The sequence below is a fragment of the Nyctereutes procyonoides genome, unplaced genomic scaffold (genome assembly GCF_905146905.1).
Source record: "Nyctereutes procyonoides isolate TBG_1078 unplaced genomic scaffold, NYPRO_anot_genome, whole genome shotgun sequence".
Classification (NCBI taxonomy): domain Eukaryota; kingdom Metazoa; phylum Chordata; class Mammalia; order Carnivora; family Canidae; genus Nyctereutes; species Nyctereutes procyonoides.
Genome location: NW_026575146.1, coordinates 28,185,826 through 28,211,390, shown reverse-complemented (window position 1 = coordinate 28,211,390; position 25,565 = coordinate 28,185,826). Strand labels below are relative to the sequence as shown.

At 37.6% G+C, this 25,565-nt stretch overlaps 1 protein-coding gene across 8 annotated transcripts in view; it reads right to left on the bottom strand.

Moving 5' to 3' along the window:
- PKIB (cAMP-dependent protein kinase inhibitor beta) overlaps nt 1-25,565 on the bottom strand; it is a 201,764-nt gene that overhangs the window by 68,927 nt on the left and 107,272 nt on the right. For all 8 annotated transcript variants that reach the window (XM_055311720.1, XM_055311721.1, XM_055311718.1 and 5 more), the window contains one exon: nt 13,133-13,230. The gene's annotated coding sequence lies outside the window, so the exon portion shown is untranslated. The remainder of the gene's footprint in view (nt 1-13,132; nt 13,231-25,565) is intronic.

Here is a 25,565-nt window from a genome sequence, read left to right as displayed (position 1 = left end):
CCAGCTATCTGCTTCCATCGTGGGAGGGGCACTGTTTTCTTCTTATCATAACAGATACTCTGGATATAGAGCCTCCTTTGCGATGGGCAATATTTCTGCCAAAATTGCCATCCATGGGCTTATAGAATGTTTCATCTACTGTCCTGATACTCCACACTACATTTCTGCTGATCAAGGAGTTCACAGCAAATGAAGACCAGCAACACCCACTCACTGGTGATGTCATGTTCTCCATTACTTTGAAGCAGGTGGCATGGAACAACAGTGGGATGGCCTCTGAAGACCATGCTAGTGAGGTGGCAGGACCTGGCTGGACTCTGGCAAGATCCTCCAAGAAGCTACATGTGCTCTAAATCAACATTCAATTTATAACACTCTGTCCCCCACAGCTAGGATGCATGAGTCCAGGAATCAAGGGGTGGAAATGGGGGTGGCACTACTCACTGGTACCAATCACTCACAGTTAGCAATCAACTAGCAATCTCATTTGATAAACACATGTGAAGTTTCTGTAGACACTATTCACCTTTATAAAGAAAATCTATTAGAAGGAGCCATGGGCTTTCTTCTACTGAAAACAGTACTTGGAGAAATAATGATTGAAGCTTTTTCATAATTTCATAATAGCCAAGTTAACAGAAAATAGTGAGCATCAGCATAAGACTTGATTCAAAATGTAAGGAACAGGACACTTTTAGAGAAAACTGCTAAAAGCTAAGACACAGACAAAAGACTCAATTTCCAATTTTCTCTTTTAGTCCCTGGAAGCAGAGGTCTTGGTTTGAAGCACAACATTCCCACTGTAATATAAATTGGCCTGAGTTCCCCTAAATGATGACAGCCAGGGAAAGGCCAGTTAACACTCCGTGTCATCATAAGGAAATTAATTTCAGCAGCTTCTACACGATTTTTTTTCCTCCATTGCAAGTAAGCTCCGCCAAAGCCAAGAGCTACTTGCTAATCCTCTCATTTTATCTCTTTTCTCTGATATATGACCTCTCAGAATAAACCCAAGGAGAGGAAAGAATAATAACACCTCTATACCGTATGTTTCACTTAACCTAGGCCCCATGTGAGCAGTTTCAACTGCATGGAATTCAATCTTATCTGAAGGGTACTGCAAGCCTTAAAACAAAAAACAACAACGGCAAAGGTTCATCATGTCAGAGTTGCCTTCTAATCTAATTCGTTAGAAATAAAGCACAGTTTAGTAATTAATATGCTTGAGTTTTTCAGTTTTCAAAAAGACAGTCACATGAGTCTATTGTAAGGACTCTAAGAAAAGTCAGCATCTGTAAAGACGAGCCTGGCTCCCAGCTTTCCTCCAGGCCACACAACTCCCAGAGTAAGGATGCCACGAGTCCTCTTTACTGTGGGGGCCTCTCCCCTCTCCCCCCCATAATGGAGCCATTGTTGAAGGTCCTGCATCGCACACTATTCCCTCCAAAATGGGCCTGCACACCAGTCTACCCTGTTTTCCCAGGGTCTGAATTTCAGGCCACAGCCCCAGCCCTAACCCTGGGGCCCTACTATCTGTGATCAGACTCCTCTGTTTATCTGCCTGCATATCACCTGCTTCCAGACTCTGTGTCACCGTGGCACACCCACCTGCTGGGACACCATCTGTTGCACCTTGCCGGACTCCGACCCCCTGCCTGTCAGGACAGCCTCCTGTAGTTGTCATCATCCTCCCTAGGTAACGTGCCCAGTAGCTTGACCTGACTTTCTCCCAACAACTGAAATTCCAATTTCAATAGCCTCTAGCCTCTTTCCCTCTGGTACACATGGCTGTCCTGTCTTTAAAAAAAAAAAAAAAAAAAAAAACTAATCCATCCATCTACCAACAAGCTCTTGTTCTAATGTTAGACTGCTCTATGCCCTACAAAATATTTCAATTTAATAGGCTTCAAGCTTCATTAAAAGATATTGCAAATTCTTTAGCAAAGAGCTATGTATGTAGGATAAGCTTAAAAAGATAGAAGCCATGTACCAATCTGTACTCAAGAAACCTGAGAGACAGTGGAAGATTTTCAACCGATACTACCGAGGTAAAAAAAAACTATCATCAAATTCAGTTTTCCAAACAGCTTTCCATCCAATAGCACATTATAAGACAGAAATTGAAAAATGAAATAAATGACACTTACCCTTTAGAAGGGAAACAAACAAAATGTCTACACAATGCAAAAAAAAAAAAAAGGTTCTAAGCCGGGTTATAGAGGTGTCACAGTGTATACAACTTTGAGATGAATAGATATTTTTCCTAGACTTTAAAACAGTTTTTTAGTTATGCATATGTGCTTTAATTTAAAACAAATGACAGGGGCACCTGGCTGGCTCAGTCAGTGGAGTATGTGACTCTGATCTTGGGGTTGTGGGTTCAAGCCACACACTGGGTATAGAGATTACTTAAAATCTTTTAAAAAATTTTTTATTTACTTTTTTTTATAAGACTTTATTTTTAATTTCGTTAGAGAGAGAGAGCATGAGTATGCAGGTGGGGGTAGGGAGAGGAAAAGAGAAAACAGATTCCAGCAGAATCTCTGGTGAGCGTGGAGCCTGATGTGGGGCTTAATCTCACAACCCTGACTTTAACCCTGACATCACGACCTGAGTCAAAATCAAGAGTCAGACACTCAACCAACCAAGACAACCACGTGCCCCTAAAAACATTTTTTTAATGACAAAAAAAAAATCATCAAAGTTGGACTACAGAGCCACTAATACTCTGTACAGAAACAATGTTTTTAATAGTATAAGTTTAATGAGTTAAAGATGTTGAAACTAAGCAAGAAACAGAGACTTAAAATGATATAGTCTTCAAACTGGAGATACTCTTATAGAAATCAAACCCAATGAAGTCCAATCACATTAAAGTTTTATTAAATTGTCATATAGGCACCAAGACTTTTTATAAATACCAGTTAATTTAATCTTCTTAATAACTCTAGAGGATAGATGTTATTGTCAGTTCCATTTTATAGATGAGAACCCTAAAACAGAGAGATTCAGTAACTTGCCCCAGAACAAACAGCTGATACACAGCACAAGCAAGCCTGAAATTTGGCAATCAGTGATTTGATCCCCTGCAGGTGCTCTATCTCTGGATGACGTACTAAGACTTATGCAGCCAGAAGGTGGCAAAGCAAGGTAAAGAAAAGAAATTTCACTTCCAAAGTTCAGTGCTCTTTCCACCAAATCGTTCTTGTTATCCAAATGTCCACCTAATGTCAGGGAGACCTGAAATCACATTATGGTGGGCTAGTAAATAAAGTGCCACAAGCAAAACAGCCAAACAATACATGAAGTACTGTTAAAATTGCAATTGATGTGATTAAGCTATGATATGCATTTAAATACTAAGAACAGACTTTTCAAACTAACATTTAGTAATTTTTAGTGAAGTGGCTCATTTGGGGGGCCCCCTGGCAATCAGTTCCCAAAACTGAGCCATGTTCCACATAATAGACAAATAACATAGAACCAAAACCAAACTAAACCAAAGAGGAACTTTCATAGGTAGGCAACGTGGATAGGACTGAGGAGCATTGTCCTTTCAGCCACCCTGCACAGCCACCATGCCCACATATGTGGAACTGTCTGTCGTACACTGAAGACTTTAATAATGACCAGCAGCTAAAATATTCACGACGTCCTCCTGCAATGTGAAGATACATCATCTGAGACAAGTAACAATAATAAGTCAGGTGCAGCTTTTGAACAGTGATTTCATCTTTTCAAAAGTTATATCTTTGACCATTTAATTGTGTTTTAAAACAATGACAAGCACTTCCCTATCAAGGGATTTTTATTTTTTTATGACTATAGTTACAATTTCTATGCTATTTACAAGGTAGGATAATAGACTGCCTAATAAAAAATGTGTTCCCGTGCATCCATAAATTAGAATTTTACAGGCTGAACTTATTTGTAAAATAATCAAATTAACATGATTTTATTAAGAACCTACTTAGATGAAACTTGATACTTAACACATGATAAATTTTCACTTCCAGAATGTCATGTAATTTATATAGAGAACATTGGCAATTACGTTTTCTTTCCGGCAAGTAGTCAAGAATACTGGTTTTATTTATCTTATAACTGTATAAATTATCTTGGAAAAACAACGACAGATTTGAAACAAGTTAAAATTTAAAAACTACTTGCAAGCCTTTAATCCAAGGAGGTGTATTAGAAGTGAAATAAAAAGGAAACAATGAATCACTTGTCCTAACTCCATGTACCATAAATGAACTAATTCAATACCACCTCACTGTGAAGAGCACCTGAGGTTGAGCCTGTTTGAAGAGAACTACAGACCTGAGTTGGAACTGAAAACCCCTGGCTAATTAGGAGCGAATTCTCTGTTTCCGGTACAATCTTGGCACACCCAAACTTTGCAGAAACAGACATGCCATGTTCATTAACTTGCCAGCTGTTAACAAGAAAACTATAGGGTAAAGCAAAGCTGACATATAACTGGAAAATGAATGACCTCCGATCACCAGTGAAAGCTGATGTACCTGGCCACATTCTGCTAAATGGTGGATTAAAGCCATACTGTAACCAGCCATTCTGAAGACAGGGTAGCAGAATTTTTTCTGATGAGGTGACCCTAAGAAGCCATTATCTTCTCACTGTCTTTCTTAAACATTAGAAAACATGATGAAAAGAACAATGGACTGGAAAACTTTGTCCATCTTACCCCAAGCAGTTGTTTGAATTTGAGATCTGGGCTGGGTATTTTGAGGACTTCCATTAACCAGCTGTGTGATCCAGGAAGTCATTTCACCTCCCACGGCCTTGTTTTTTGTTGTTCATTGTTGTTGGTTTGGTTTGGTTTTCATTTGTGGACTAATTTCTCCATTGTGATTTGCCTGGGAAAGTCTTAGTTTATTTACATTTTCCTGACTTCCCATCCAGCGTAGGTTTTGTCATTTTCAAAAGATATCAGCGTCGACAAGCACATGAAGACAGACGTAAGTTAGAATGACGTTTTCTCCTAACTCGTCCAGCAATAACATCCTGTCATCCAGGAGCCCGATTTAGGAGTAAGGGAAGCCACCAGATTTGAATGGTAAATGTCTCATCAAGGAAAACACCAATTTCACTAGGGAGAACAGGGCTAGACATATATATATATATATATATATATATATATATATATATATATATCATGCGTAGGTCTCAAAAACATAGTTTTGTGAAAACCAGTGTGATATTATTTTTGTAAATTTAAAAACACAAACCAGACTAACTATTGAAATGGCTGCATAAATATATGAGTAAAAGTAAAAAACGGATTGGAACAACAGACACTGATGCACAGATGCTTCTGAAAGGGGATTTAACTGATTGTAGTTTTTTATTTCCTTAAAAGGAAAGATTCAGCAAATATTTATGAAATGAAATGTGATCATTCTGAGAGACAGGAGTGGATTTTGTTCCTTGATGATTTTATTCTCTGCATTCTTTAAATGCCTTAATATATAAATTGCAGAACACAGGCTACCGAAACAAAAGAAGGTAAAGCTAACCAAAGACAGGCCTAGGGCAGCTCAGCGGTTTAGCGCTGCCTTCAACTTGGGGGGTGATCCTGGAGACCGGGGATCAAGTCCCACATCGGGCTCCCTGCATGGAGCCTGCTTCTCCCTCTGCCTGTGTCTCTGCCTCTCTCTCTCTCATGAATAAATAAATAAAATCTTTAAAAAAGAAAAAAAAAAGGCCTAGAAAAGTAAGCGTCTAGAATGGCTTTTTGATTGCAGCTGGTAAAAAGAACTTGCAGTCAACCAGTCTGCTGAGTTGGTGGTACAGGCAATCACTAATCACTTTATTGGCTCATGTGGGCATAAGCTGACTGTCGTATAATCACCTGAGGTTCTTCTGGATTTCTTTTCTTTTTTTTTTAGATACACGTATTTTTTTTAATTGAAGTTCGATTTGCCAACATATAGTATAATACCCAGTGCTCATCTCGTCAGGTGCCCTCCTCTTTTGGATTTCTTAATTCAAATTATTCAATGGTTGATGTCAACTACATGACTATAACACAGGAATGTAGTGACAAAGGCCCAGCAACTTTCAAAGTCCTCCAAAGTGCATAAGCAGACTCTCCTTGAACAGTTCACATCACATTGTCCGAGATCCTTTTTGATCTAACAGAGGTTGACAATATATCCCTGAGCATAATTCAAAAAGTGAGAGACTAAGCTAAAAAAAAAAGATTCTTTTGAGCATCTGAGAACAGATAAATAACAAGCAAACACTAACAAAATGCAACAACTGACCCAATGTGTTTTGTGATGTTGTGTGTGTTTACTATTTCTCACTGCACATTTTAGGAAGATTTTGTTTTTATAAATCCCAGGATAGGGCAAAAGGGACTTCCTACATTAATGGGCCTCATTTTTACTTTCTGGATTGTTAAGGCAGGCCAAGTGTTGCCCAAGATAAGACTCTAGGTTCCCATTATAACCATACCATTTATCAAGTGCCTATTATAGACTAAACATTTTAAATTAGTTCATTTACACTTACTTTATTCAATTCTTACCACGGTCCTATGAGATAAATACTAATACTATCCCCAAAATTCTGATGTAGGAATTAAGGCCAAGAGATGGGAAATTTGGCCAAGATCTAGGAGTTAAGTGCAAAGCTGAAAGGCCAGGTTCCAAAATGGCCTTAAGGTTCCTCACTGTATTGTCTTCCGGGGAGCCCTTACTATAAGAACAATCTCGATAACAGGTCCTGGAACTTTTGTCCTCAGAGATAACTACTAACCTTCCATCCCTAGCCCCTTACCATCCCATATATTAATTCCTATCAGTACCAAGCTTCTGGAACCATCTCAATTACCAGAGATAGCTTATTATTATTTCAGGTAGCTTTTTCTCTGATTAAATAAAAATGGGTCTTCCTCTGATTTCCCATCCACTCAACCTAGTTTCCTTCTCAATCATACAGAATAGATGATATTCCTCATATAACTGAAGAAAGTTTACCATGTCATCTGCAGGACCCCCCGCCTCCCAAACTACCAAATAAACATCAGCCTCTCTTTTGGGTCTCCTCACCCTTCTGGCAGGTCCCAGACCCTGGGGAATTGCAAAGTGTCATCTACTGGGTATGGTTAATACTCACGACAGTGCCCGGCCAGGGTAAGTGGGGTAAGTGCTCAGGAAATACTCACTGAACCAAGGAGTGAGAAAATGAGTTTTGCAAACACCATGAACATTAAATGACTATTATTTTGGTCACTAACAAGTAAAACGAAACTATCAATGACCACCTCCACTTGATGTATATATTCTCTTTCCTCCCCGTTACAGGGGTGTCTGTTGGTTCTGCTCTTTTGTTGGTTGGTTGTTTTATCTGATTCGTTGCCCATTTTCTCCTCTAGAATTGACCACTTGTTTTATCTGATTCGTTGCCCATTTTCTCCTCTAGAATTGACCACTTACAGATAGTTTTCTAACAATCTTCAAAGATAACAGTCTGGCTAGCATGAAAATCAACAAGATTTATCTATCTTTAGGGTTGTGCTTGTCTGGTTTTGTTTCTCTTATTTAACATAAAGTGGCTAAGCTTCTGTTTTGCTTTTATTATGGGAAGAAAACATTCTATAGGCCTTTTTCTGAGGATGGTCAATAATACATACATATTAAGGCCTTTCTCTGAGGATGGTCAATAATATATACATACTAAGTATATGCCTATGAACAAATCAGATACATGCTGAAACAAATATTTGTTTAGCAGGGGTATTGGAGCTAGGGTAAGCAGGATTTTTTTTTTTTTTTTAAGATTCAGACATTTCCAGGCATGTCTCATGAGCCTGCAGGATGAATGGATGATTCTTCCAAGGATATAACTTCATGAGTATCTAAAAGTTTTTTATAGGAAGGACACTGATAACAGCTGTTAGCCAATCCCCAGGACCAAGACCTCCAAGAGAAAAAGCCATCTATTAACAGTCCCAGCCTTTGTGTAAGAGAAGGAGAAGCCTCTTTAGAGTTGGTAACTAAAGAGAGTCGAAGAAACAAACCTGATCCAAGGGCAATGGTCAGGTTAGAAAGGAGAGGAAAGGTGGCTGAGTGCAGAACATTGAGCTATTTGACCCTAGAGTGAAAAGGCCACCAGAGATGAGGAAGAGGCAGCAGTGGGGAAGACTGTCCATGTGAGCAGAGGAACCACTACAGAATGAGGGGCAGGGGGTGGCCTCTGGAGGAACAGCAGTGGCAGGTAGCAACACATTGACCAGACTCTGAGAAGAAGTAGATGTGAACAAAAAAAGACCAGGAAGTTCATGGGCCTGCTGGTTCCTCTTTCTCATGAGATTATTTGGGGCTCAGAGCTTAGCAATTTTTCTAACAGCCTCCAGGAAAGAAAATTACTGTTTTGATAGTATTAGTGCGAATTGTCATAGTCCAAGCTGATATCACCTGGGATATTTAACATGAAGTAAAACATTTTTATTATTATTATTATTATTATTATTATTATTATTATTTCATTGTCCATTGATGACAATGAATTTTGCTTTCCCACTTGCTCTAGGGCCTCAACATTGAAAGAGCAAAGCTACTCTAGAGGGAGAGAAAGAAAACAATCTTCCTTGGGCTATATTGTACAATAAAACAGGAGATACTTCTCTCCAAATTTGATCGTTGTGACATCCTCTGCAATTATCAATTATCAACTATACCGTAATGCAAGACAAGAAACTGTAATGATTTCATTTTTATTAGAAATAATAGATTTTAACACATTATATAAATTCAAACATTACTCAATGATGTTCTAAGTAACTTCTATTGAAAGGAAATGCCTCAGCATGTGTTAAGAATCATAAAACTGGGGCAGCCCTGGGTGGCTCAGCGGTTTAGCACCGCCTTCAGCCCAGGGTGTGATCCTGGAGACCTGAGATCGAGTCCCACGTCGGGCTCCCTGCATGGAGCCTGCTTCTCCCTCTCTCTCTCTCTCTCTCTCTCTGTCTTTCATGAATAAATAAATAAAATCTTAAAAAAAAAGAATTATAAAACTGTCTGGCTGAAATCCCTTACTATTTTGGATGGCATAACTCAAATTTAGTTGACCTTTTTAGGTGGAATAATTCTAATTTTTAGGTCATTATTGGGTCATCTCTAGAATCCAATCTTTATTTTTGGCTAAGACATACTATATATTCACCCCGCAAACATGTCTGCAATATTCTGTGCCTACAGCAATTACAATACCAAATGACTACTATTCCAGGATGGGCTCTGCTTTATTAAGCCTTCAGAGAGTAGTGTATTTGGAATATTAGCTAGAACCTGCTTATTTATTAATTCCAAAAAAAATCAAGAGAAAATAAATTTCAAATTCCACATTGTTAGGCATGCTGGTTGAGTTTTTTTTCTCCTTATATGTACAGAAGTTTTGATGTTCATATTCAAGTCTATTGAGCTTCAATTATGGTTTCCACCTTTGATGTCATATTAGACAAGATTATAAAAATGTTCAACCACCTGTTTTCCTCCAGATGTGTGACACTGTTTTTTCTTCTTTAATCTGATAGATATTTGTATATGGTATGAATAAGATCCAGCTTTACAGTTTTTCCTAACATTAACCAACTACTGGAACTGTATTCAGGTAATAGTTGGTATTTTCTCCACCAACATGAAATGCTGTCTTTGTAATACATCACCTTTATGTGCTTAAATCTGTTTGGGGAATTTTCAAGCTTAGTTCCTCTAAGTTTCTATTTTATTTAGTAAAAAGTACTACACTGTCTTAGTAGTTGTAACTTTATAATCCTTTTTAGTACTTGGAAATGAAATTCTTTCTCCATTAATCTTTCTCAAAAATGTCCTTTCTCATTCTTCCACATGAATTTTAATAATCGTTTTGCTAACATCTCTCTAAAAATCTTTGTCTTTAAATGGAATTACATGAACTTTGTAAATTAATTGGGCAAATCCAACACCATTACATTTGCTGTTCTCATCCAAGAATATAGTGTAAATTTCCATTACTGCTCATCTTATTTTGTGTTTCTTCATAAAATGTTATTATTGTTTTCATTTAAGTCTTACACATTTCTTATACAGTTTAATCATAGATACATATCTCATTGCTATTGTAAATGGGATTTCTTCATCATGTTTTAGCTGTTATAGTAAAGTCAATGGATTTATTCATATTTATCTTCTGTATGGCCACTTAACAAAGTTCCTTATTCTAATAATTCTTCAGTTAATTTTCTTGGGATTATTAGTAAAAAATATATTTTTTAAAAAAGATTTTACTTATTTATTCATGAGAGACACACAGAGAGAAGCAGAAATGAGGCAGAGAGAGAAGCAGGCTCCCTGTGGGGAGCCTACTGAGGGACTTGATCCCAGGACCCCGGGATCATGACCTGAGCCAAAGACAGAGGCTCAACCACTGAGCCACTCAGGCATCTCAAAAATGTCTTTTCAAGTGAAAAAGATGTCACCTCTTTTCTAATAATCATAACCTTTACGGGGCAGCACACCATATAATTTGAGATTAAAGACACATGAGTTAAACTGCTTTAGTTTTAATCGGCTCTACCACTTAGCTGTGTGACCTTGGCCAAGGTACTTAGCTTCTCTGGGCCTCAGCTTCTTGATTCATAAAATGAGAATGATGATAGTTCATATCCTAGGATTGTTGTGAAGGTTAAATGAATTAATATTTATAAAGTATTTAGAACAGTCTCTAGCACATACAATAAGAATGCTAGCCAATTTTAAAATGTATTGTACTGGCTAGAATGTATAGAATGATATTAACTGTAAATGAGGATCCTGGGCACCCAGTAAGCCTCAAACATTTGTTTTCTTGAAATTGCTTTTTCACAATTTAATAATATCTCTCTATTCCTAAATTACTATGTTGTGTGTATGTGTGTTTTCTTACAGTTGCATTTTATCAAATGCTATTTGTAATTCTATTCGGAAATAAAAAGGAGGGGTTCTATTCTTTAGCCTATGACTAATAAATTATTTTAATAAATTTCTCAATATGGGATCACTTGTACATTCCTAGAATAAACATCATTGGTTGTATTGTTCTATTTTTTTATTTCTGTATTCCTATATCCAGTTGATTCAATGAATTTCTATGATTCTCTTTTTTGTCCTTTTATTAGTGCTTTGGGGATTTTCTTTGTTTTGTTTTTTAGTGTTACACTTTTTATTTTTTAATTTTTTTTTAAGATTTTATTCATTTATTCATGAGACACACACACACACACAGAGGCAGAGACACAGGCAGAGGGAGAAGCAGGCTCCACGCAGGGAGCTCGATGTGTGACTCGATCCGGGTCTCCAGGATCAGGTCCTGGGCTGAAGGCGGCGCTAAGCCGCTGAGCCACCTGGGCTGCCCTGTTACACTTTTTATTAAATGAATCAGAAAAATGTTCATCTCTTTTGTAGAGTTCATTGGGTATGGGATAATATGTTCCTGAAAAATAGGTACTTTCAACCACTGATTATAATACCTGATGAAAACAAGATACTTTGCTCATATAAACAGAATATTTTAGCTCCTGCCAAATCTTCCTAGCCAAGCTGGTCAAGAACATAGGCTTAAGCATCAGACAAAATTAGGCTCAAATCCTAACTTCACCACCCACTGGCTAAATGTGTGCACTTGGCAAGGTGCATTTTTATCACAATCACAGAGAAAAACCATACTTTTCTTACCTTTCTCACGTGGAGTTTTTGTGAGGATTACAGGACATTATGTTTATAAACCACTATACACTCCACCCACAATAAAGACACAATAAATTATTTTACATTAGTCTCAATTTCCTTAAATATAAAATTAATGTTTACAATTTTATTTGCTATATTTTCTTAGTATGGAGATTTTAGTTATTTATATATATAGAAAGACATGCTTTTGATAAAATTATTGGTATGAAATTGCTTCTTAATAAAAGGTACATTTCAATTAAGACACGTTACTCTCTGCAGTCATAAATTTAAAAGTGGACGAGGAAAAAAAAAGAAAAAAAAGTGGATGAGAAAGTAAAAATGTTCTGATAATACATGATGAACACATGGCCACTGTCTACATGAAACTACTGCGGGTTATTAAAAAACGTTGTACTGGTTTCGAGAAAACCAGGCAATGAGCCTAAACCAATTTTAATGTCTTCCACTCTTTCCTGTTCCCTTGGAGCTTTTTGTTCTCATGGGAATCTGAGAGTGGGAGGTGGATGTTAGAACCTTCACACAAGCTGAAGCTTACTCCATGTTTTCTGATGGGCCATCTGAACTGCAACAGGAGGGTCAGTCTCTCTCTGCCTGGGAAAACGCAGCACCAAGAGACTGAAGTGGCCTCAAACGTAAGTCCTCCCACCATAACAGAATTTTCGTGAAGTATTAAGATTGCAACACGAATGCAGCCTCACTTTAAAGGACCCACAGTAGGTGAATATAAGAATATACAGATATAGATATACATACATATGAGTATATACAGAGATCTATATATATTCATATTCATCTGCACAAATGGGTGTCATTTATATATATACGTCATTGTCATATATATGTTATTTATAAATATGAAATGTGTGATATATATGGATATATAGATATATATCACCAGCACGAAGAAATCTGTTTCTCAAAAAAGGTGTACTTCAGATTTATGTCTACCAATCAGTGTCATCAAGAAATATTTGCTTGTATTTACTATGGCCTCTCAGGAGATTAGAATTGACCCGATTGGTAATACAATGGTTTCTCTTCTGTTTTAAAGGCTATATATACATTTACAACAATATTTTGGTAGACTAAGAACAACTTAAATAAGCAGAGCTAAGAATGTAAATATCAAACCAAACTCAGTCTCATACTAATCACTGGTCTCTGACAAACACAGGATGAAAATGTCTATCTCAAGGTCTCAGTAGGCATTATTTGCTATTAATTTGACACTGACAATAGATTCTATCAAGCTTCGATTAAACCGTATTGACTGGTTTTCTAAAATGAAGACCTACTACTGTATCTTTTCTTTGATGTTCTCTGGCTTTATAGTAACAAAGATATTCTTAGGGACCTCCTCAACAGGATCAAGGGATCAAAAGTATACCTACCTCTATCTTTTCTGCCCCCTTTGTGGCCTCAATAGCTTGACGATTTCCAGCTTCTCCAAATTTCTCTTGATCAAGTGCCTTTCAGTATACCGTGACCCCTGAAGGAAACAAAGGGGGGAAAGATGTCCTTATTATTCCTTGTCTCTTTTGGAAAAGAACAAATGGTTCCTTGGGCAATAATACTGTCTAATTTAACAAGAAAATGCCACACAATTGTAAAAACAACATGGTTATTTTTTCATTCCTCATCCTCTTTTATACTCTTCTGATTTATAGCAGGAACAGGATAAATTTCCTTGAGTAAGCAGCTCAATACTCCCCTATAAATGAGGAGTGTGTTTCTTCTTATTTTGTTCACTGTTCAAACTCATCAACTGTATTCTGAGCAATCTTTTTTCTGTTTTGCTTCTAAGACTGTGTAACATGAGCAGTCACATGCACTCTTACTAAATAGTAAAAACAACAATATAGCAAGATACATGTTTTTCTTCCCAGCTTTTTAAATTTCCATTGAAAATAGATTCACTAGCTGAGTGACAACCTTTCTCAAATGTGTGATTTTAAAAGCAATAAATCCCTGCAGCAGTTTGTCTTTGAATTCCAATGCCAAGGAGCAAGGACATCGTTTTCCCCATAGTATTTGGAATTCTGGAAGAGAAAACAAACCAAATAGAATTCAGCCTACATGGAATGCCTTGACATCAAGACGTAACTTGAAAATTTGCTGTGAATAGGCATCCGACCCACTTGCCTGGTTTTCCTGTTCATATCCTTTTACGTATTTTTATATATCAAAAGCCCTGTTTTACAAGTAATAATACCGAAAACAACTGGGTTATTTTCATTTCCTCATATACTCCCGATGGAGGTGGCTACAACTGCTCATAGGGTAAACCAGATCTCTTTTGCTCGGGAAGTCTACACATCTGAGCACATGGTACATGCCTACTTGTCCTAGATGAGAGCACCATGTTTCATGTTACAGAGATTATCTGTTCCTTTTTCTACAAAGTGTGGGGCCAGTAATAGCAATATTCCTATGCTTGTATATGCTAACTTTATAAGGGTTATTCAGAGCAGGAAAGAGTCCAGTGCTATCTACTGTTTTCTCCTCTGCCCTCTCCTGCATAATCCACCAAATTCTGACTATTTCAGGCTCAGAATGATCCTCAGCTCACTCTTCCAATTCCATTCTCACAGTCCCACACCTTCTTCTATCCCATCAGTTCCTATAGATGTTAAGATATCTCTCACTAGGCTCCCTGGTTTGACACATGCCCCTTCCAGTCCATATTCCACAAATCATTCATGTTGGGACACTCGCTGAACTTTGTAATTTGTAAAGAATTATACACAGTGGAAATATTGAACGATTAATCTCAAATAAACTATTTTGTCTCCCAAATGCCGACAGTATTATGCTAGCCATCTTTTAAGGTAGTTTTCAAATAATTTCACTTTTCTTCTCTTTTCTTTGCTTTCCATATTTCCTCATAGCTTACAAATAACCCAGCACAAGAGAGTCCCAGGGGGACTGTAATAAAAAGGCAGAAGAAGTAACCTTAGTTCTAGTTACAGCTCATCCATTTATCACCTGTTGACTCTGACGAATCATCTCCTTTCTTGTTAGGTAAATGGCAGAGCCATGTTTATCAAATGAGGATGGAAATATTTGTCTTGCTTATCTCTCTACGTTGCTCTGGGAATCAAGGATGATCACACACAATAAAATACCAAATATGCAATGCTGCTGTTACCTTCCCCGAAGAACTAACTGCAAAGATAAAAAACTGTGCTTCTTGTGTGTTAACTCTAGATTCAGATTGGGTTCCTAGAAAAGGTAGCTGTGATCACACTTTTAAGTCTTGCAGCTTCCTTTTGGGACTGTGATGTTCTAAAGAGTTTTTGTTTTGGCTCCCGAAGGGGGAAAAATACCAAAGGAATCATATTCTAACATATTTGGATTTCCAAGACATGCTGAATCTGAAGAGGAAAGAAAGGAGAAAGGGCTCAAAACAGTAAAAAAATTAACTGGCTAAAACTACCATAACTAAAATAACCCAACTGCCATTTGTGGCACAAATGTTAAAATGCATTCTCCTTAAAACACAGATAATCACTCCAGACATTACTGGTCACTTTCCAATATGAAATATACACCTATTCTTTATCATTGTGTGGTAAGTTTTAACAGGAGAATGTGGAATATGTATAACAGAATGAGTCTGTTTTGCTTCTAAAGAGGAAATACAAAATATCACTTCATATATAAACAGCGCTGAAGGCTCAGTTCAAGGAAGTTCTTATTTTAGACTAAAAAAAGCGGGGGGGGGAATATATTTAAACTCATGCATCTAAACAAACCAAAGAAAGTATAGAAATTAAGTATATATAGAGAAGGGCCAAGTGATAGGAATAAGGCCCACAGTTCTATTTTCCTAAAATTTGGTGAGATGAATGTTAATCAGAGTTTACAAAGTTTAAATTTTCCTTTGGATTGCATAGTCATAATCAGAAGAAGAAAATAACCCTCCATGAAGTATAATTTTTTAAAATTATTGTCACATATTAAGGAGTATATGTATGTTCATTTATTCATTCAGAAACTCAAAATCAATACTTACTGAGGGCCTTCCATGCATGAGACTTTGCACCGGATGTGATAAGATGTTCTGGTTTGAACCCCTTGGCCATATTGGGCAAGCAACAAATACCAAAAGAACTACATATACAGGCCATAAAAAAAAAAAAAATGCCCTGCTCTTCGGCCTTGAATGCACATCCTCCTTTGCTCTCACTAGCAGGCACAGGGCCATCCTTCAAGGATCTCAACTCAAATGTAGCTTCTTTTTTAAAGTTCTTTGGAATATGAATCATAATCCTTGCCATTAAATCACTTTGTGCAAAGCTCTCTAATGCACGGACCATGGTCAGTTTTACATTACGCACTGCGTGTGACAGTCTTCCCTGGCAGCCTGTGAATATCCTGAATGGCAATGTTTTACTCATCCAACCACAGGACTTAGCACGACATACTGTAAGTACTCAATGAGTGATTACTGAATGGAAAATTCACACATCTTTACTTGCATGGGAACAAGATATATCATAACTTCAAAATAAAGATTTGCAAATGTTTTATGTTCACTCTTGCTCTATGTATTTATAAAAAGATGAACTTATACCATGAATGTGAAAATATGGAAAACTCATGTACTCATTTATAAAAGTCTTCACAATAAAATCAGCATTATTCTATTCAAATTCCTTTTCTTACTTAAACTCTTAAGTTTCCCTCTCACTAACTCAACCTATTCTCTATTTTTTCCTACTATATATGCTTGATTTCTCTAACAGTTTTTAAACCAACCTAATAACTAAATCCTTGGCAACTGCTATACAAAAGCTTGAGTAGCTATCATACATATGTAAAATTCTAAATACCCTGGTTCATCCCCTCATTCAGGCAGCAATCATTGTTGTCTACCATGGGGTAGACACCACACAAGAGACACAGGCCATTTCAGGAGAGGGTTACAGCTAGAGTAGTTGATAAAAAATACACACAAATCACCAAAACCAAAATTGTACCTAAATGTCCTATTTCTAATTTATCAGACATTACTAAACATGTTTTGGATGAAGCCTCAGTAGCTGAAGAATGAATTAAGAGAAACAGATGACAATGATTAAGAATCAGAGATCTATTCATGTTTCCCATTCAGTCAATACAAAAGTTAAACAGCCAGTTGTCCTCTTAGATTCAAGTCAAGTATCATAAACATTTTTAAAAGGCAAAAACCAAGTTTTCTAATTAAAAATGAGCTGCCTGCATTGTACAACTGCTTTTATATAGGAATTGGGCAACTTTGCCGAATTCCAAAGTTGACCAACTCTGTTTTAAAAATGTTTATGGGGCAGCCCAAGTGGCTCAGCAGTTTAGCGCCTGCCTTTGGCCCAGGGCGTGATCCTTGAGACCCGGGATCGAGTCCCAAGTCGGGCTCCCTGCATGGAGTCTGCTTCTTCCTCTGCCTGTGTCTCTGCCTCTCTCTCTCTCTCTCTCTCTCTCTCTCTCTCTCTCTTTCGGTGTCTCTCATGAATAAATAAATAAAGTCTTAAAAAAAATTGACAAACTCTGCCCCAGTAATCCCACTGTGAAATTCCCTTGATCCTTTATGTCCCCAGGAAAACTCTTTTTTTACTTCGTTGTCAGTGTTGCTGCTGCTGGGTGGGAGAGGAGACAAAGGAATTTTAAAATTTAATAAACAAGTGTTCTGTGTCATAAGCCTTGCTAGACATGTAGCATTTTATCCCATTTAATCTTCACAACTAACCTACCACATAGCTTTTTTTTTCAAAGCTTAGAGATGGCGAGACACCTACCCTTAAGGTGACATAGCGAATAAGTCACAGAGACAGGATTCAAATTCTGTTCTGACTCTAAAGCTTATGATTGATCCACTATGTACCATGACGCCTCACAATATTTTTGGGACTACTAACCTGGCTGGTATATATAACTTTTCCCCTATATTATTTTTCTCTTATGACCAAACAGTAGGTCCTTAACACTTACTATTTTGCTTCAAAGCTCTATGAAATATGAATTTTTTGGAGAATTGATTCAAAAACAATTCACTTATCCATTTCCTTTGATTTTTCTTTTAACCACTTCCCATTCCTGCACATCTCATACACCAAAAAAAAAAAATATATATATATGTATATATATATGTATATATATATATACATATATATATATATACCTCACATTTTATACTGAAGAGAAACAACTTCAATGCCAAGTGTCTGCTGAATTTATCTTACACGTTCACAGAATTTGGGTGGATGTAAAGAAGCATAATTAAAAAGGCTTCCTTCTGTGGACTATAAGCCCATAGCATAAGATAAGCAAACTTGGTTATGTAAATGATTTCATCGTTTGCAGTCTCTTGCATTCTCTTGTATCATTAGACCCTAAAAGAAGCCTGTTGTGAATACCAACTGGGTTGCCCTCATGAAATAACATGGTACTCAGAGTAGTCTGTAATGATGGAGAGCTCAGAGTCTAAAGGCGTACTTTCTGATTATAAATCTTCACTGTGTGTATTTGGCCTGGTTATTTAACCTTTCTGGGCAGGCCTATGCTTCCCTACACGTAAAATATTCTTAATTATATTACCTATCACATACAGTTACTGGAAAGTTTTAATGCCGTGTACTTAATCAAAGTCATACGACTTCGAAGAATAAAGCCCTGTACACACCGTGCTTACTGTTTTAAATTTGCTACTACTCTTCTATGACTTTATATAAAAATAAATTGAATGCTCCTACCAATGATATACATGATAAAAAGAGCAAAATGACCACTTTTAAATGGTAAGTAGCTATAAATAAGGTATCTCAGAGAAACATTACAATTTACTCTTTAGTATTGATATAAATACCCAAGTAGTCCCCTAACTGACTGGCTCAGACACCTGAGTGTGTGTGCATATATGTGTGTCAAACAAAAATCTGTGTGCAATTCTTGAGAGGAATTTCTACGCTTTTAATTGGCCGTTCTTGTTGTTTTTCAAGAATATAGTTCCCTCAAGGAATACAGACCCTAATACAACAAAGAAGCTCCCCCTTTGTCCTCACAGCAGCGGGCAAACAGTGAAAGCTCAAGGCCAGAAGTATTAGATGGAAACGAAGTGGGAGGAAGGGAAATAAGGTTCGTATCACTTCTCTCTAGCTGGTCAGTGTTTTATTTTTCAACTCTGACAGTTGCACATTCCTCTGCTTCACATGTTAGCCTTTGATGCAACCATGTGCTCTTCCAAGATATTGAAAGAGCTCAATTTTGGCCTTCAAAATATGTGCCTGGATCTTAAGGCCTGCTCAACACTGGCAACTTTAAACCCTAAAAGCAGAACTCAGTCTTCTTATGAGAGCTGATTAGTTTTGACATTTTATCAACTCTCCTGAAGAGTCACTTATGGACCGGGATAAAAATTACAAATAAAATAAGATGTGGGCCTGGTGAATCATCTTCTGACTTAAAAGACCAGAGTGAGTTTGCTGATTTTTCTCCAATACTTGCTTTGGCTAAATACTAATAGGGAAAGTTACATATTTCACGAGGTGTACAGAAAAATTACTTTTCCACTCCCCAGAAACCCTACCTTGCCACTAGGCCTGAAGGAGAAAGAAGGATTTGCAACGAACTCTAGCTACGACAGCTACCTGACTTGCTTTCAGTTCAGGTTTAATTCAGTTCACATCAGTAATTCCAGAAAGTGTTTGCATGTTCACAGAAGAGAAGTTATCATCTTTGATTCTGAGGTCAAATACTTACTGCTAACAACCCCTGTGCCTCTGAGGGAGGCTGGGCCCCCTGCCAAACCGTACTGCTTCGTCCATGGGAGGGGGGGGGCACTACTCTAAAACTCCATGGGGGATGATGCACCATCCTGGCCCCCTAGTTGCTCGGCAACAACCCCTTATGACTGCTCCTCTGGGACTGCTAGGCAACGGCACTAGTCAGCACTGAGTCTGACCCAGCTGCTCCCAGAGCACTGCTTCTCAAGAGGGCCAGGTTAACTGGAGGCCAGGGGCCCTAAGTGACTAATTACATAACCTATGCACATTTTTCAGAATGCTCTCCAGCTGTCGCTAAATAAAAATCGGAGCAGAACTAGTTCCTCCCCTGAAGGGTACTCTTGAATGTATCCTTAATTTAAACTCTATCCCTGGATCTTTAGAGAAGCTGACAGAAAACTAAGGCATCATAGCCAAAATCTACAGCCAAAAAAGTCTATTTAGAAAAGCACATACACACATGAAGGAGGTCATTCTTTTTTCAATCACATTTAAAATACAACTTTCAAAGCTTTCATAGTTTCAAAGAATTTTGCTATTTAGATATCATCTGTTGACAGACCAAAAAATGGGGAAAACATAAGAATTTTACAAGTTTGTTCCTAACGCATTTCAACACATAACCCTAAGTACAGCAATTTCTAGGAAAGACCTTCAATTTGAATCAATAAACGTCTCCTTCTACATTCAACAAATCTAAATTGTCATATTTTTCCATCTATATCCAACCTACCCCTTAGGACAAAGGCAATGACTCAATCAGCGAATCTAAAAACATACACATGAGTACAGAACATGAGTACAGCCTCACCCCAATCTTCCCTACTCCCTTACATCTTACCGTAGAGGAAGACCTAGGTGCTCCGAGAGACATGGGCTTGCAGCCAGGACACCATGGGTACCAAGTAAGAATCTGTTATTCCCCTAATCTAAAGCCATCATTCAAGTCCAAGCTACTTAGCATGATATGTAAGGCACTTCTGAATCTACTTTACTTCCCATCAAACTTCCAGCCACATCTGCTCAGTCCACTACGTAATTCAATTATATTTCCCTAAACACGTCACACATTTTAAGGCTCTTCCCTCTTCCCAGGACACACTCCCCTTTGCCTGGCAAACTATTGGTTACCTGTTATGATGTAGCTATCATCACCGCCTCTGGGAAACTGTCCCTGATTTTAGAATTACTCATAAACACCTCTGAGCATCTTTATACCCAAGTCATACTGCTACTGATGACATTGGTTGCCTTACTTTACAGTTATTTATCTATTTAACATTAACCCTGTGTTGTTCAAGGGCTAGAACTTTAATTTTGTTCAACCTGATTTCCTCAGTGCTTAGCGTATTCCTTAGCATTAAGAAAGTGTTTTTGCTGTAGTTTAATAATGATGAGAAAACAGTGCTCCTAGGCAAAATGGTAAAATACATGAGGACTGGGCATTTTTAACCTATCAAACAATTTACTAAAACCCCAAAATAATCTAATCTCCTCACTTTCAGGCTGGTCTTCTTCTCCCTAAACTATGATGAGTCATTGAGGGCAAATAGGCAAACACCTCTGCAGTGATACAATCCATCCAGTATTATGGCTAAAATAACCAGATTGCCTAAGCCTCTTTTGCTTTAATTATAATAAAATGAAGCTCAAGGGAATTACATGGTCTGGCAACCAAATCACTAAAAGCTGGTCTGGAGCTGGTCTCTGGGAAGGGAATTTCCCACTTAGATTAGTAGCTGTTTTAAAACAGCTTTCACAGATGGGTGCCTGGGTGGTTCGGTCAGTTAAGCGTCCAACTCTTGATTTCAGCTCAGGTTGTGATCTCAGGGTCAAGATCCCAGGGTTGTGAGATCCAGCCCAGCGTTGAGCTCCACGCTCAGCGGGGAGTCTGCTGGAGATTCTCTCTCTCCCCCTCTCCCTCTGCCTCCCACCGCTGCTCATGCGCACTCACACATTCTCTCTCAAATAAGTAAATTTTTTTATAAAAGCTTTCACAGAAATCTTGGTGAAGAGAGTATAAAAGAAATTAAATAAAAGCCAAATACAAAGTCAGAAAAAAAGTTATTTTAATTTTAAAATTTCCTAAACAATAATTCACAACATTTTATTTATTCAACATCTGTCTTCCTCAAAGCACCAATTTAAAAAATAGGAACATGACCAAACAAAACACATAAGCCCACAAATGTTGCAACCAAATGTAATATCTCAGAGCTGTTCAACCTCTTACCTCACCACCTCAGGAGCTAGAGGCACAGGCCGCCATTTTCAAATATAACAATGCTTTTATGATTTTTCTATAAGAAGTTCACATATATATTTATGCAACCTATTGCTAAAGACTTTGATATTAGCAGTGACAACTTTCTAGGTTAACCCATGCAACACAAACTCTAATCAATGGAAATCTTAATTGTGAACCAATCTGTGTCAAACTCAGAGAGAATTCTCAGTCTGTTAGAGCTTGTGGGTTCCACACACTGCTAAGGCTGTGTGCTTCTGGAACTAGGAACTCTGTATTCTTGTAAACATTTGACTGTGTGCCAGAAAGTACTCACAACCACGTGATAAATTTTGCCTACCAAAGCAGTCTTACTTGAGAGTATCTATCTCAAAGCATATTTATATATCAAAACAAAATAAACATATCAAAGTAGAATGCAAAATTATTACTTGCTTATAAGATGAGTACAAGATTTCAGAGAAACTGCCCTTTCCTATGGAGCACTTTGAGTTATGCCTCTAAATTTCTGATAATTTTTTGGTGGGAGAGAGGGAGAACAATTTAATCACAGCAGAATGGAGTTGGACCATCACGTCCTTTGTTCTGGATAAGACACTATTATTAATACAACTTAAAAATATACTACTTTTGTCGGAAAACCACTTGGCGATACCAATTCATACTGAATTGGCCATAAATCAGAAACCTTTAGTATTATTTTAAACCGATTCTACTAATAATCACTTTTTTCCATTATCTGGTTTCTTTTAAAAACTGTACCCACTCACATTTACCCTCATCTAAAGAACCTGTTAAAATAATTTTTGACTCAAAGTGCAGCACTGATTATGACTCCCTACTCAAAAACTTGTGAGAATGCAAATTAACTCCAAATTTAAGTCCAAAGTCTTCATGCCAGCATTCAAGATTCACTACAGCTAAAATGTATCCTTGTGCCCTCATCTTTTCGAAGTCCCTAAAATTCTACATAGTTCTGTCCCATTCTTTTATGTATTTATACCTCCGTTCATGCTGTTTTCTCAATCAGGGATGTCTTGCCCATTCATTGAAATTCCATCAGTCCTTCAAGGGCCATCCCAATTAGTGTGTGTTCTATAAAGTCTTTCTGATTAATCTCAAAGTTTATCTTTCTCTTCTTTGAAACCCGACAGCACTTTTTAGTTCTTTTGTGATCCTTACTACTATCTGCCTTGCAGGAAAGTTGTGTATATTATCTTCCCCCACCTCTTCCAAACAGAACAGTAATTCTAAGCTTCTTTAGAAAAGATGGAGTCTCACTCATTCCTGTATGCACTACATCACTGACCACAGGTACCTGAATCCAGGAGGGTGCTTTTTAATAGATGCTTGTTTATTTGTATTTAGTTAACTATTCATATCAAAGATGCATGAGATGAGTTCCAAAATTCATTAAAAGTTTTTTTAAAGATTATTTATTTATTTATTCATGAGAGACACACAGAGGCAGAGACATAGGCAGAAGGAGAAGCAGGCTCCCTGTGGGGGGAGATGTAGGACTCGACCCCAGGGTCCCAGGATTATGACCTGAGTCAAAGGCAGACACTCAACCACTGAGCCACCCGGTGCCCCTAAAAGCATTTTTTAAAACACTATCACACTTTATTTATTTAATATTTTTAAGTAATCTCTACACCTAATGTGGGGCTCGAACTCACAACTCCCAGACTGAGAATCACATGCTCCACCAACTGAGCCAGTCAGGTGCCCTCATTAAAAGCTTTAATGAAGGACATCTATTATTACCATTCAGAGAAATAAATCTGAAAATGAATGGGCACATATAACATTAAAATAGGGAATTCTAGACTCTAGTAGAATAATTCGGGTACGTTTTTCAATGTATTGATTTTATGAAGAACTGAAATCATATTATTCATATTGGAACAATCAAGTTGATAAAAAACTGAAATCTCAATGGATTAGGAGACTTCTTCAGGGTCACATGAAAAGCTGAATTGGCCTCATAAGCAAGCTTTTAATTTTGAGTTTAGTTATAATTTTCTATTATCTCCCAAATCATGTGTCAATGTTTTCTTTTTTTATTGTTAATGTCTTCTTTTTTATTCATGAGAGACAGAGAGAGAGAGAGACAGAGACATAGGCAGAGGGAGAAGCAGGCTCCCCATGGGGAACCTGGGGCAGGACTCGATCCCAGGACCCCAGGATCACACCCTGAGCCAAAGGCAGACGCTCAACCACTGAGCCACCCAGGTGCCCCTGTTAATATGTCTTCTTAAATATTAGCTGCAAAAATATTTGTGTAAGGGATGATTCCCTTATTATTTATCTTCAAAATATTATTTTAACAGGCAGAATTTAAAGTAAAATCCATTAATGATTAAAGAGGACTATAACAAACAATTTATTTCTATAAAGCTTAATTATTTAGAAGAAAAGAGAATAGAGTCAAGAGAGTCAAGAATCAGGATATTAAAAATGCAGCTAAATAAATGTCATTAAATCTATGCACTAATAACATTCAGTCTTTATTCATAAGACAGTCTTACAAGTTTAATCAGTACCCATTTATGCTTCTGTTTTGTTTTAACCTGTGTGTCACCAGTTTGATGGATAGTAAAGAGCTCATCTTCTTAACATCCATTTCCACTATGCAAAGCCTTCCCTCCTATATTTACTCCATGTGATTCAGTTGTTTCCAAGAATAAAGTTGAGACTCAGATCTTACAAATCTGAGCTCCAGATGCACCTAGCCACAGTGATTAGTTCAGAAGTGGTATGTGACTCAAACCTGCCCCAGCAGGCTTATTACATTTTTCCAACCCAGCAAATACTTAAAGAATGGGTTCACGATGCAAGTTAGTCCATCTTAGGACTGGTGCCAAAGCTACTAGGTAAAAATTCCTTTTTCTCTTTGAATTTAAACTTGAGAGTTCAGGCTAGGAGCTGTTGATAGCTATTTTGTCACCAAGCAGAGCAAAAGATGAAGACAGGTGATATATAAAAAGAAACTAAGGGATTTCAGAAATTCCAGAAGTGTAGACTCTTTAAGTCAAGGGCTTATTCTATATACATAGCATCCTGGGAAACCTCTCAGGTCGAGAAAAGCCAGGAAAGTTGGTCATAGTCCTTAGGAGCATAAAGATTCCTCCAGTAACCTGCATAAATAAGAAGATATGGGGACATTAGGTCATGGAAGACTCAAAACAGATGAGGCTATGGAGCTGCTGTCGTTGTAGGGGAGAAGGTGGTAAAGGGAACCACACAGCATTCTTAGGTTCTTCACTGACTTGTGCTGATGGAAACATGGAGTCCACTGAGAAACATCTTACTCCAAGCAGTAAGAGCATGGAGAGTGAAAATACATGGGCCAAAGAATCAGCTCTCCCAATGAAGCCAAAGGACAAGTACAGGTGTAAACTGTTGGATTGGTATTTAAATATATATATTAATATTTATATATTATATAAAATCTTACCATATACACATACTACATATATATAGTACTATGCCCAGAGAGTTTCTGAATTTGAAGTTGTAGGAAGGAACAATTTCATATGATAACAAGCACAAGTCCAGGGTGTGGCTGCAGAAATAGTTGGGTAAGAAGTAGTAAAGAGATTACTGCTTGAGTTGTAGAGGTCAAAAACTGAGAGGTCATGGTCTTGGATGGAGATATGAAGTCACTCAGATGGAGGACAGAGGAAGGCTGGGAAAAGATGACTGCACACCAGTCACTAGAGTGTTCAGTGAAGGAAGGGTTTGTTTAAGTGGCGAGTAGATGATAGGAATGAGCACTGGCAGGGGACTGTATAGCTGGATGGCTCAGACACTGGGGTG